The 11,207-nt window shown below is 44.8% G+C and overlaps 1 protein-coding gene across 3 annotated transcripts in view; it reads left to right on the top strand.

The window, feature by feature from the left end:
* CEP70 (centrosomal protein 70) overlaps nt 1-11,207 on the top strand; it is a 134,731-nt gene that overhangs the window by 1,424 nt on the left and 122,100 nt on the right. For 2 of the 3 annotated variants that reach the window (XM_054681094.2, XM_063806259.1), the window contains exon 2: nt 783-961. The exons of the other annotated variant lie outside the window; for it this stretch is intronic. The gene's annotated coding sequence lies outside the window, so the exon portion shown is untranslated. The remainder of the gene's footprint in view (nt 1-782; nt 962-11,207) is intronic. 3 annotated transcript variants of the gene reach the window in all.

Raw genomic sequence — 11,207 nt, 5'->3', positions numbered from 1 at the left:
CTTACACCTGTAATCCCAGCACTCTGGGAGGCCAGGGTGTGCGGATTGCCTGAGGTCAGAAGTTTGAGACCAGCCTGGCCAACGTGGTGAAACCCTATCTCTACTAAAAATACAAAAATTAGCCGGGCATGGTGGCATGCGTCTGTAATCCCAGCTACTCAGGAGGCTGAGGCAGGAGAATCACTTGACCTTGGGAGGTGGCAGTTGCAGTGAACTGAGATCACCTCACTGTACTGCAGCCTGAGCCACAGAGTGATACTTCGTCTCAAAAACAAAAACAAAAAAAACACAAAGATTGCAGCACCAGGGATTCTTCTTCCTAGCCCCTTTCAGGGTGTGCAATAATTTGTGTAATTTTTGCTTAATGTGTAACTTAACAGTAGACTGAGATCCATGAAGGCCGAGACCATGGCCGCTTGGCTCTCATTCTTGTATGTCCCACATCTGTACCGTGCAGGCCCATGTTAGCTCTGGTAAATATTTATTAAATGAATGAATGAATGAAGAGCAGGCCTGGGTAGTGTCTTAGGTGGCCTTGATTTTCAATTTAAGGAGGAGACAGTGTTGCCTACAGAGAGCGAGAAAAGTTGTTGAGTGGGCCATGTGAGGAGCAGTGAATGGTCCCTGTGGAGAGTAGGCCCAGTCATAGAATAGAGACAAGTGAAGGGATTTTGGAGGGTTTTGAGGGCCCAGCATATTTGGGGGCTGCTATGGTTTGAATGCTGGTATCTCCCCAAAATTCATATGTTGAAACCTAAGCCCCAACACATTCATATTAACAGGATGGATCCTTTGTGGGGGAAATTAGTGCCCTTGTGAAAGAGGCTTGAGGGAGCCTGTTTGGTCCTTCTGCCATGTGTGGATGCTCTGAGAAGGCACCATGTTTGAAGCAGAGAACAAGCCCTTAGCAGACTGTGACTCTGCTGGAGCCTTGATCTTGGATGTCCCAGCCTCCAGAACTGTGAGCAATACAATTCTACTGTTTATAAATTACCCAGTCTAAGTTGTATTTTTGTTGTTGTTGTTTTTTTTTTGAGACAGGGTTTTATTCCTGGCTGGAGTGCAGTGGCATGATCACAGCTCACTGCAGCCATGATCCATGTCCTGGGCTCAAGCGATCCTGCTACCTCAGCCTCTAAAGGAGCTGGGACTATGGCTACATGCCACCACACCCAGCTAATATTTTAAAATTTTTTTATAGACACAGGGTCCCACTATGTTGCCCAGGCTGTCTCAAATTCCTGGGCTCAAGCAATTCTCCAACCTTGGCCTTCCAAAGTGCTGGGATTACAGGCATGAGCAACTGAACCTAGCCTTTCTCCTGCTCCTCCTCCTTCCTCCTTCTTGCTTCTTTCTTCTTCTTCTTCCTCTTCCTTTCTTCTTCTTCTTCTTCCTCTTCCTTTCTTCTTCTTCTTTTTTGAGTATTTTTATCGTTGTTGTTGTTGTTTGAGACAGAGTCTCACTCTGTCGCCCAAGCTGGAGTGCACTGGCATGATCTTGGCTCACTGCAACCTCTGCCTCCCAGGTTCAAGCAATTCTTCTGCCTCAGCCTCCTGAGTAGCTGGGACTACAGGCGCACGCCACCACACCCAGCTAATTTTTATATTTTTAATAGAGATGGGGTTTTGCCATGTTGGCCAGGCTGGTCTCGAACTCCTGACCTCAGGCGATGCACCCACCTTGGCCTCTCAAAGTGCTGGGATTACAGGCGTGAGCCACCACACCTGGCCTTTTCAAGTATTTTGTTACAGCATTTTGTTACAGCAGCCAAAATGGACTTAAGATAGGGACATCTAGGCCCTATTGTGTAATTTCTTTCTGCATCTTTATGTTAATGTAAAGAAGGACTGTTTCATCTTTGGGGTTTGTAGGATAGATGCAGTTTTTAGGTGCTAAGCAAATATGTGAGAGAAAGTAGTTAAGAGACAGTAGGGAACAACCTACTGATGAGGTTAACCAGTCTGCAAAGTGATAAAGGCTGATTACCAAGCGAATTATGATACAAGGATTCTACCTAGTGAGCACTGCTTTCTTGTTTGCTACCCTTTACTGAAAGCTTCCTGAAGACAAAGACTTCATATTTATATTTTTTTCTACAGCAGTGTTGTTTGTTTGTTTTTTGTCTTTTTTTTTAAGACAGAGTTTCATTCTGTCACCCAGGCTGGAGTGCAGTGGCATGATCATAACTCACTGCAGCCTCAAACTTCTGGTCTCAAGCAATCCTCCTGCTTCAGCCTCCCAAGTTGCTGGGATTATAGACATGAACCACCAACCCCAGCTGCTGCAGCAGTGTTTTGAACAGAGAGTTTGCAATAAATGATTGTTGAAATAATGAATTGGGGGGAAAGGTAAAAGGCTCCAGAGTGGAAATTCCCAGAGACGAGAAACAGCTAGCTGATTTCTCCTAGTCTTTATTTCTTCTGAGAAACAATCCTGAGATGCTGGGCTAGAACCAGGAAACCCTGGTTGGGGAGCAGCTCAAAGACATTATTGAATGAAGGATATTTTCTTAAAAACTTGAAGAATCTGGATATCTTTTACAAGACCAATAAGGTGTAATTTATTAAATGCTTGTTATGTGACTTATATGCCATTACCTCTAGTTCTCACAACAGCCCAATGATTCTGTTTACCTCCTTTTACAAAAAGACCCAAAGCCCTTCAGAAGTTGCAGGGCCAAGATGGGGAGCCAGGCCTGTGGGATTGGAAAAGTTTATGTTAACAGAGCCTGTTACTAGAAAAGTATTGATTGTGCTTGAAGAAAAATCCGGGCCTACTCTTAGAGGCCTTGGGAACCCCTCTGCCCAGGGGTTTCAGAGTACAGCAGAGTCTGGCCTGCCCATGAGGTACACCCAACTCTGCCCAGAATAGGGAAGGCAGTCCACGATTCCTCCATTGGCTTGTTCTGTGCCACTGTTTCCTCTCTGGGCATAGTTTCTGGGGTACCTGGAATTGAGGAACATACCAGTTTGGGCTGCATTTTCCACCTACCTATCCTACAAGCCCAGGACATCTGAGGTAGTATATTAGTTCATTTTCACGCTGCTGATAAAGACATACTCGAAACTGGGAACAAAAAGAGGTTTAATTGCACTTACAGTTCCATATGGCTGGGGAGGCCTCAGAATCATGGCGAGAGGTGAAAGGGCACTTACATGGTGGCAACAAGAGAAAATGAGGAAGAAGCAAAAGCAGAAACCCCTGATAAACCCATCAGATCTTGTGAGACTTATTCACTATCATGAGAACAGCATGGGAAAGACCAGCCTCCATGATTCAATTACCTCCCCCTAGGTCCTTCCCACAACACATCAAAATTCTGGGAGACACGATTCAGTTGAGATGTGAACGGGGACACAGATAAACCATATCATTCCACCCCTGGCACCTCCAAATCTTATGTCCTCACATTTCAAAGTCAATTATGCCTTCCCAACAGTTCCCCAAAGTCTTAATTAATTTCAGCATTAACCCAAAAGTCTAGTCCAAAGTCTCATCTGAGACAAGGCAGTCCCTTCCGCCTATGAGCCTGTAAAATCAAAAGCAAGCAGCCAAGCATGGTGACTCACACCTGTAATCCCAGCAGTTTGGGAGGCCAAGGTGGGTGGATCACCTGAGGTCAGGAGTTCAAGACCAGCCTGGCCAACATGGCGAAACCCTGTCTCTACTAAAAATACAAAAATCAGCCAGGCGTGGTGGGCGCCCATAGTCCCAGCTACTCTGGAAGCTGAGGCAGGAAAATCACTTGAACCTGGGAGGTGGAGGTTGTAGTGAGCCGAGATCACATCACTGCACTCCAGCCTGGGCAACAGAGCGAGACTCCATCTCAAAAAAAAAAAAAAAAAAACAAATTGACCGCCCTACTAGATTTCAGACTTGCATGGGCCCTGTAACGCCTTTGTTTTGGCCAATTTCTCCCATTTGGAATGGCTGTACTTACCCAATACCTGTACTGCCATCATTGTATCTAGGAAGTAACTAGCTTGCTTTTGATTTTTTTTTTTTTTTTTTTGAGATGGAGTCTTGCCCTGTCACCCAGGCTGGAGTGCAATGGCATGATCTCGGCTCACTGTAATTTCCACCTCCTGGGTTCAAGCGATTCTCCTGCCCCAGCCTCCTGAGTAGCTGGGACTACAGGCACCCACCACCACGCCCAGCTAATTTTTGTATTTTTAGTAGAGACAGGGTTTCGCCATGTTGGCCAGGCTGGTCTCGAACTCCTGACCCCAGGTGATCTGCCCACCTCGGCCTCCGAAAGTGCTGGGATTACTGGTGTGAGCCACCGCACCCGGCCTGGGCCATCAAATTTTAAAGCTCCAAAATGATCTCCTTTGACTCCAGGTCTCACATCCAGGTCAGGCTGATGCAAAAGGTGGGTTCCCATGGTCTTGGGTAGCTCCACCCCTGTGGCTTTGCAGGTACTGCCTACCTCCCAGCTGCTTTCATGGCTGGCATTGAGTGCGACTTTCCAGGCTCATGGTGCAAGCTGTCAATGGATCTACCATTCTGGGGTCTGGAGGGCAGTGGCCCTTTTCTCACAGCTCCACTAGGCAGTGCCCCAGTAGGGACCCTGTGTGGGGGCTCCCACCCCACATTTCCCTTCTGCACTACCCTAGCAGAGGTTCTCCATGAGGGCCCCGTCCCTGCAGCAAACTTTTGCCTGGACATCCAGGCATTTCCATACATCTTCTGAAATCTAGGCGGGGGTTCCCAAACCTCACTTCTCGACTTCTGTGCACCCACAGGTGCAACACCATGTGGAAGCTCCTAAGGCTTGAGGCTTCCACCCTCTGAAGCCACAGCCCAAGCTCTATGTTGGCCTCTTTCAGCCATGGCTGGAGCAGCTGGGACACAGTGTACCAAGTCCCTAGGCTGCACACAGCATGGGGACCTTGGGCCCAGCCCATGAAACCACTTTTTCCTCCTGAGCCTCTGGGCCTGTGATGGGAGGGACTGTTGTGAAGGTCTCTGACATGGCCTGGAGACATTTTCCCCGTGGTCTTGGGGATTAACATTAGGCTCCTTGCTACTTACGCAAATTTCCGCAGGTGGCTTGAATTTCTTCTCAGCAAATGGGCTTTTCTTTTCTGCTGCATCAGCAGGCTGCAAATTTTCTGAAATTTTATGCTCTGCTTCCCTTTTAAAATGGAATGCTTTTAACAGCACCCAAGTGACATTTTGAATGCTTTGCTGCTTAGAAATTTCTCCCACCAGATACCCTAAATCATCTCTTTCAAGTTCAAAGTTCCACAAATTTCTAGGGCAGGGGCAAAATGCCACCAGTCTCTTTGCTAAAACATAACAAGAGTCACCTTTGCTCCAGTTCCCAACAAGTTCCTCATCTCCATCTGAGACCACCTCAGCGTGGACCCTATTGTTCATATCACTATCAGCATTTTTGTTGAAGCCATTCAACAAATTTCTAGGAGGTTCCAAACTTTCCCACATCCAAAGTGTTCCAACCTCTGCCTGTTACCCAGTTCCAAAGTCGCTTCCACATTTTCGGGTATCTTTTCAGCAACATCCCACTCTACTGGTACCAGTTTACTGTATTAGTTCATTTTCATGCTGCTGATAAAGACATACCCAAAACTGGGAACAAAAAGAGGTTTAACTGGACTTACAGTTCCACATGGCAGGGGAGGCCTCAGAATCATGGGGGGAGGCAAAAAGTACTTCTTACATGGCAACAGCAAGAGAAAATGAGGAAGAAGCAAAAGCAGAAACCCCTGATAAACCCATCAGATCTTGTGAGACTTATTCACCATCATGAGAATAGCACAGCAAAGACTGGTCTCCATGATTCAATTACCTCCCACTAGGTCCTTCCCACAACGTGTGGAAATTCTGGGAGATATACTTCAGTTGAGATTTGAATGGAGACACAGCCAAACCATATCAGGTAGGAATAGTAACTTATTACCTGACAGGCAGGACTGTTAATGGAGAGAAACAAAGTCTGAACAGAACATTGTTGAAGGTATTGAACTTCAATATAAAATATACCTGTTCAGGCTGATCCTGCTTTTGAAGGTGATCTCACTCTCACATTGTTACCTTGTTTCCCAGGAAGTACCTAGATGCTGTTCTGACTTCATAAACTGCCTATCAGCAACATCCCCATAGACATCACTGATTTATTTTAAGAGAGCAGCTAAGGCCGGGTGTGGTGGCTCACGCCTGTAATCCCAGCACTTTGGGAGGCCGAGGTGGGTGGATCACCTGAGGTCAGGAGTTCGACAACAGCCTGGCCAACATGGAGAAACCCCATCTCTACTAAAAATACAAAATTAGCCGGGCGTGGTGGCACATGCCTGTAATCCCAGCTACTCAGGAGGCTGAGGCAGGAGAATCGCTTGAACCCGGGAGGCGGAGGTTGTGGTGAGCCGAGATTGCACCATTGCACTCTAGCCTGGGCAACAAGAGCAAAACTCCGTCTCAAAAAATAAAAATAAAAAAAGAGAGCAGCTAAAAGCACTTTCATTCACAATAGTCCATGTTTTCATTGGTCCTTCTTTTGAAAAGGGAATTGTTAATGGATTGACTGATTTTCTTTCTTTCTGTCTCTCTCCCTTTCTCCCAACCTCCTCCTTCTCTTCTTCTTTTTCTTTCTTCTTTCTGCTTCCTTTCTTCTTCCCCTTTCCTTCTTTTTCTTTTCCTCCTCCCCCTCCTCCCTCCTTCTCCTCCTTCTTTTTCCTTTCTTCTTCTTTTCTTCCTCTTCTTCACAGGCTATATTGCTCAGGCTAGTCTTGAATTCCTGGGCTCAAGCAATCCTTCTGCCTCTGCCTCCCGAGTAGTGGGACTGTAGGCATGCACCACCTCCCTTAGCTTGGTTGATTTTCTGAGCTTACTTTTTAAACAGCATGGAGACCAAAATAAAAAGGAAAAGTTAATCTGATATCTACAAATTTTAACATTTTCCATGTTCCCTTCCAGCATTGGTCTAGCATGACTGTTGGCTATGTGTTCAAGGAAGAGGCATTAGCACTTTAGAAACAAGCCCCAGGGCCCAGGATTCTGGCTTCTGCACCCGCCTTAGAGGGTTGTGTGACAGAACCAGTGCCAGTAACCACAGTCTCCCAGTGCTGGCCAGGCTGCCGCTGCTTAGGCACTTCTTTCTCAGCACAAGGAGGCTGTGGCTGTCTCTACAAAAATACGGAAAGGGAACAAGCAGCCAAGTAAGGTGATTGTGTAGAACTTCAGACCAGAAAAGCTTGGACAATTTCAGGAGAAAATAGGTACTGGTCTGAGTTATGTGGAGACTGGAATTTATAGTACAGCCTTAATTAGAGCAAGAGGCAAAGGAAGGTAGTACAGACATGTGTTCCAATTGGTCAAGACCTTTTTTTTTTTTCAGACAGAGTCTCATTCTATCACCCAGGCTGGAGTGCAGTGGTGTGATCTCGGCTCATTGCAACCTCAGCCTCCCAGGTTCAAGTGATTCTCCTGTCTCAGTCTCCCGAGTAGCTGGGATTACAGGCATGCACCAGCACGCCAGGCTAATTTTCTTTTTTTTTTTTTTTTTGAGACGGAGTCTCGCTGTCGCCCAGGCTGGAGTGCTATGGCGCGATCTCGGCTCACTGCGGGCTCTGCCCCCTGGGTTCACACCATTCTCCTGCCTCAGGCTCCCAAGTAGCTGGGACTACATGCGCCCACCACCTCGCCTGGCTAATTTTTTGTATTTTTAGTAGAGACGGGGTTTCACCATGTTAGCCAGGATGGTCTCGATCTCCTGACCTCGTGATCTTCCCGCCTCAGCCTCCCAAAGTGCTGGGATTACAGGCATGAGCCACCGCGCCCGGCCATAACTTTTGTATTTTTAGTAGAAATGAGGCTTCACCATGTTGGCCAGGCTAGTCTTGAACTCCTGACCTCAAGTGATCTGCCTGCCTTGGCCTCCCAAGTGCTGGGATTACAGATGTGAGCCACTGCACTCGGTCTGGTCAAGACTTTTAACACTTTTTATCTTGTTTGAGAAATTTTAAAGCTATAGAAAAATGCAGAGAATAATACACATATTCCTGCCTCCCAGAATTGACCATCATTAAATATTGACTTAGTATTAAAATTTTAATAGAAGAAAATCCCAATACTATTACTCTTTTCTCCTTCCAAAAGGCCAACATTCCCTTGAGTTTGGTGTGTAGACTGTGTTAGACTTCCTAGTATAAATTATAGCCTTCATTAGCTGTTAAAACAGATCTTTTAATCTGTGTGTTCCTTCCAAGTCCACAGTCTATAATTTTATATACATGAATAAATGTTCTTGGGCATGATATTCTCCTGCTTTTAAAAATTATTTAAATGGGTTGGACACAGGGGCTCATGCCTGTAATCCCAGTGCTTTGGGAGGCTGAGGTGGGAGGACTACTTGAGGCCGGGAGTTTGAGACCAGTCTGGGCAACACAGTGAGACCATGTCTCTGAAAGAAATATATAGCTTTAAATGGTACCATTAATGGCAACTGGGAATTTGTTTGACAGTAAGAGAGGATTATAGGGAGCTCATCCTCTGGAATTCATATCACTTTCATCATTATATTTACTCAGTACTTATTGGTCATCTGTTACCTGGCAGGTGCTGTGGCAGGGAATACAACAGTGAACAACACTGATCATTTCTCCCACTCATGACACTTACATTCTAGTGGAGGAGGTAGTCACAAAAATATGTACGAATAAATTGTGGTAGCCATTCTTCAAGATGGGCCCCAGGGATCCCCACTTCATGGTATTCATGTCCTTGTGTAGTCCTCTCACATTTTACCACGGTTGGTCTATGTGACCAATAGCATATGGCAGAAGTAGTGATATGTAACTTCTGAGATTAGGTTATAAAAAAGACTGCAGTTTCTGTTTTAGTTGCTCACATGCTGTCTTTGGGCTGTGTACTCTGTGGGAAGCTGCCATGTTATGAGGACACTAAGGCAGCCTGGGGAAAGGCCCACTTGAGGAGGAATGAACTGAGGCTTGCCAATAGCCGCATGAGTGAGTTTGAATGTGAATCCTTTAGCCCCACCTGAACCTTGAGATGACAGTAGCCCAGACCAAAAGGTTGACTGAAACCCCATGAAAGATCTTGTCCAGACCATCCAGCTAAGCCCTACTGTATTCCTGACCCACAGAAACATTGTGATGATAAATGTTTATTTTAAGCTGCTATGTTTTAGGGTAATTTTTATGTACCAATAGATAACTAATACACAGACATTAGCAATAACTAATACACAGTAAATAATTGCAAATTGTAATAAATGCATATACCAATCTGATGGTAAAGCAGATGTCTGTCACAAGAAGTGGTATGGTCAAGTGGTTAATGACATAGGCTTTGGAGCCTGAATGCGTAGGTTCAGATCCTGGCTTTGCCATATACTAGTGTGTGACCGTGGCAAATCATTTCAAAATTTTTTTGGCTTCTATTTCCTAACTTGCTCATTTGTAAAACAGATAATAACAGTACTTATATTAAGGTTGTTGCGAAGATTCAACAAGTTAGAAAATGAAAGTGCTTAGCGCAGAGCCTAGCACATTTTAAGTGCCCAATTAACATAACTATTGTTATTCTGTATAGATTATTGAGCATTTGTCATTAATATATTTGCCTCAGCTGTTTGCATATTGTCCTTCACATTGGAAAATGACTACTGAAGGTGAATGCTCTGAATAAATTTGACTCAAATTTAACAATGTAGTTCTGAAAGAAGAGAAAGACCCTCTCATATTATTTTATATTGTTTTATACTCAGTACCTGTTTTAAGAAAAAACAACAAGGAAGTAAAACCAAAGACAGGCAGCCCGGCGCCAGGCCCGAAACCAGGCCTGGGCCTGCCTGGCCTAAACCCAGTAGTTAAAAATCAACTCATAACTTAGAAACCGATGTTATTCATAGATTCCAGACATTGTATAGAAGAACATTGTGAAACTCCCTGCCCTGTTCTGTTTCTCTCTGACCACCAGTACATGCAGTCCCTGTCACAAACCCCCTGCTTGCTCAAATCAATCACGACCCTTTCATGTGAAATCTTTAGTGTTGTGAGCCCTTAAAAGGGACAGACATTGTGCACTCAGGGAGCTCGGATTTTAAGGCAGTAGCTTGCTGATGCTCCCAGCTGAATAAAGCCCTTCCTTATACAACTCAGCGTCTGAGAGGTTTTGTCTGTGGTTAGTCCTGCTACAGTTCAAAGCTGTGTTTAGCACCTACTGTGCACCAAGGAAATATGCTAGCTGCAGGATGAAGTTTAGTAAGACATGGTTCATGTTCCCAGGGGTTCAAATTCTTGTGGAAAAGGCAGAAACAAATGTATTCATGTAATAAAGGAATCTAAGTCTAAAAAACTTATGAGTTGAAGAATCTTTGAGAATTCATCATGAATTACCATTACATATGATATACTCATGTTTTTCTAGGGAGAAATATGACAGTTCTATACCCAGAAGAAAATTTGAGAATCAGTTTAGAAGTTGAGAAATTAGGCCGGGTGCAGTGGCTCACGCCTGTAATCCCAGCAGTTTGGGAGGCCGAAGCAGGTGGATCACGAGGTCAAGAGATTGATACCATCCTGGCTAACACAGTGAAACCCCTAAAAATACAAAAAAAAAAAAAAAATTTAGCCAGGCGTGGTGGCAGGCGCCTGTAGTCACAGCTACTTGGGAGGCTGAGGCAGGAGAATGGCGTGAACTGGGGGGCGGAGCTTGCAGTGAGCCATGATCACGCCACTGCACTACAGCCTGGGCAAGAGCGAGACTCCCGTCTCAAAAAAAAAAAAAAAGAAGTTGAGAAATAAAAGATGTGTTTTAACTGCTAATGAAAGTTATAATTTATGCTAGGAAGTCAAAGTACAGAGGAAAGCAGAAAGCCGAAATGAAGACATGCTTGGCTTTCAACTTAAGTGTCACTTCATCAGAGAGGCTTCCTCCATAGCCCCTCTTCTCTTCTTTCATATCACTTATTATATTAATAATATATACTTAATTGCATTTGTTTCATATTTTCTCCGCAGTTAGACTATAAGATCCACGAAGGCAGGAATCACAATTGGGCTTACTTACTATTGTAAACTCCCCCACTTATAAATCTGACTCAGCATCTAGTTCAATCCCTGGTACATAACAGGTGCTTAACAAAATTTTTTTTTTTTTTTTTTTTGAGACGGAATTTTGCTCTTGTTGCCCAGGCTAGAGTGCAATGGTGCGATCTCGGCTCA

This window comes from Pan troglodytes, chromosome 2, assembly GCF_028858775.2.
Source record: "Pan troglodytes isolate AG18354 chromosome 2, NHGRI_mPanTro3-v2.0_pri, whole genome shotgun sequence".
In the NCBI taxonomy this organism is placed as follows: domain Eukaryota; kingdom Metazoa; phylum Chordata; class Mammalia; order Primates; family Hominidae; genus Pan; species Pan troglodytes.
This window is presented reverse-complemented; position numbering and strand designations above follow the sequence as displayed.